This window comes from Suncus etruscus, chromosome 14 (genome assembly GCF_024139225.1).
Source record: "Suncus etruscus isolate mSunEtr1 chromosome 14, mSunEtr1.pri.cur, whole genome shotgun sequence".
Lineage (NCBI taxonomy): Eukaryota > Metazoa > Chordata > Mammalia > Eulipotyphla > Soricidae > Suncus > Suncus etruscus.
In genome coordinates this window covers 27,639,702-27,642,796 of record NC_064861.1, presented here as the reverse complement: position 1 = coordinate 27,642,796, position 3,095 = coordinate 27,639,702, and the positions used below count along the sequence as shown (strand labels likewise).

The 3,095-nt window shown below is 39.7% G+C and overlaps 1 non-coding gene across 1 annotated transcript; it reads right to left on the bottom strand.

The window, feature by feature from the left end:
* Window positions 1–2,286: 2,286 nt before the first annotated feature.
* On the bottom strand, window positions 2,287–2,393 carry LOC126028966 (U6 spliceosomal RNA). The gene has a single exon (XR_007502632.1). It is a non-coding gene; the product is annotated as a U6 spliceosomal RNA (small nuclear RNA).
* Between the last annotated feature and the right edge of the window lie 702 nt (window positions 2,394–3,095).

Below are 3,095 nucleotides of genomic sequence, written 5' to 3'. Positions count from 1 at the left end.
AGGGTACCAGGACCAAACAGATATATGATTACTAGTAGTTAGCTAGACACAGAGGGGACCACTTACTCTAGCAGCCTGGGAGGTGATGGTTGAGGATATGGGTTGCAGGAAGGGAATGGGGGTGAAGGGAAGACAAATTTGGTGATGGGTATTCCCCTGATTCAATGTTAATATGTACCGAAAATACTACTGTGAGAGATATGTAAGCCAATATGGTCAAAATAAAAATTAAAAAAAAATGCTCCTGGCAAGCTTGAGGAGCATATGGGATGCTTGGGATCGAACCCGGGTCAATCCTAGGTCTGCTGCATACAAGGCAAATGCCCTAAGGCTGAGCTATCACTCCAGTCCCTAGGTAAAGAACTACTGGAGGAACTTTTTTCCTTTTTCGTAGGAGTCAGGGCTCCTAAGTACTGTTCAGGGGCACAATTCTCTGCCAGTTGGACCAGCAGTTCAATGTGAGAGATTTGTGGATATGATGCTTCCAGGCCCTTTGGTTCTGGGAAATGTCTAAGCTGTCCCAGAAGTCGTAAAGGACCTATAGGAATGTACCCAGTAGTGCTCAGGGACCCTGTGGTGCTGGAGACCAAACTTGGGTCAGCCTTGTACAATACATGTACCTTAATCACTAAATTATCTCTCCAGACTCCCAGTGGTTTTTATTGGCAGTGCAAATGTATTCACAATTTCTAACTTAGGTCTTATGTGTATCTATTCAATCTTTTCCTTCTTATCTACTCCCATAAACTATGTGTGGTTCCCCAAATGACATAATTAATATGCCTCCTTCTGAGCTCACCAGGCATACTTTTCTTTTATCTGTCAATCTTCCAGTCTCCCCACCCCACCTTGTCTCTCTGGATAGATTATAAATATCCTCCAGAATACTTTCCTCCATGAATACTTTCTCAACTGCAAGAGCTAAAAGAAGTTTCTTCTTGACTTCCTATAACACTACAAGTGTAACTTAAGGCACGAATGATACTAATATATGCTGTCATATTGTTTTTTTGTTTTGTTTTGTTTATTTTTTTGGAGTTTGGGCCACACCCGGTGTTGCTCAGGGGTTACTCCTGGCTGTCTGCTCAGAAATAGCTCCTGGCAGGCATGGGGGACCATATGGGACACCGTGATTCGAACCAACCACCTTAGGTCCTGGATGGGCTGCTTGCAAGGCAAACACCGCTGTGCTATCTCTCCAGGCCCTGTCATATTGTTTATTATTTGCTGTAGTTAGTTGATGGTCTCATGACATTTATAAGATTGAGCTAAGGGTCATCTTCAAATGTGTTAGGTCACTGGTAGGCAACCTTCTCTTTCAACTGAGCCAAATCTTGCCAAAACCACGATTGAAATTTATTTTGAGAGCCACATTTTTAAAACTGAAAATACATAGGATGGTACACTGTTTTTTGTTTCAATAAGTTTTTATTGAGAATATTCTGCATGCAAGTATCTACATAGGTTGGGAGGTTAAAATAACACAATAACTAACTAACTAACTAATAACTCAATAACTAACTAATAAAACACAGGGCGTGCATTGACAGAGGCAAGGAGCAGAGTCCTGACTCCTGGAGCAGCTGCCCGGCACACCGAAGAGCCACATTAAAAAGTGTAAAGAGCCGCATGTGGCTCGCGAGCCTCAGCTTGCCGACCACTGTGTTAGGTACTCTGGGAATATAGCTCAGAGGAGTATTTGCTGTCTTCATGTACCAGACCTTGGGTTCAGTTATCACTGGCACACCAAAACACAATCTCTCATATTTCTTTGCTACCTAGCATAAAGCTTTGTACAATTCAGGTATCTGATAGTATTTAGTGCATGTACTGACTGAGATTTTCAAAACAAAATTATAATCATTAAACCAATTTAAAGTATAAGACAATTGAATTTTTAAAATCATTTTAGAGTAAGGGACCAGAGACTAATGACACATGCACAAAGTCTTGAGTTCTATCCCTGGCTTTGTATCACACACACACACACACACACACACACACACACACACACACACACACATATACACCATGAACTGCCAGGTGTGGCCCTGGAGCTTCCAAGCAATGCTGGGTCTCTAGTAATGCAGGGCCTAAACAATACTGCATTGCTGGGCCTAATCATTAAACTTGTGGATGGGAGAGATCCAAGGGGGTCCCTGACCACTGTTTGGAAGTACTATCCCTCAAAAATATTTTAACCAGATTACCTTATTTTGGAATAAGCAGACATCTGACAGTGCTTGGAGGCCTTTCTATTTTTTTTTTATTGCAAAAAACTCCAAGAAAAATATGGAACGCTTCACGAATTTGCGTGTCATCCTTGCGCAGGGGCCATGCTAATCTTCTCTGTATTGTTCCAATTTTAGTATATGTGCTGCCGAAGTGAGCACGTTGGAGGCCTTTCTTAGTAGTGCTGAGGGAACCACATATGATTCCTGAATGAAAAGCATGAGCTCCAATCCATTAAGCTATTTCCCTGGGTCCTTTATCTTGTATGTTTTTCCAAACTTAACAAATTAGCATACTGTTTTAGAAGTTTTACTACCCTATCTGTTTCATTATACAATATTCTCTACTCCTAAAAAGAACTAAGAAAAATTGTTTTAAACAAGTGATTTTAAAAGTAAAATTCACTTTAAAAATAGTCAAGATTTCTCTAGATACAGAGGTCTGATTTTACCATCCATGACGAAGCAGAAGTCTTCTATACACCAAAAAAGCACCAAGAGAAGAGTAAATGATCATACAAGGAGTCTATAGTTAATCCCATGACAGTATAATTCAGGGGTGGAGAAACCCTGTATTTCCTAGGCTAAAGGAATTTCCTCTATAATATCCCCAATAGTTACTGTGCCTATGCAGGGAGAAAAAGAATAAAAAGCACTAAATAATCATTTTTCCACATATAAATTTATTGATTAATCGATTTTTATTGACGTCTTTATTTTGGTGTAGATATTGAAGTTGATGTCTCCAATTTTAATTTATTTTATTTTATTTTATTTTATCTTTCTCTTTTTGTACTCCGGCATGGTTTGATTTCAGAACCAAGACTATTGAGTAGTGCTTGTCTTTATTGCTGTAGTGCTCAC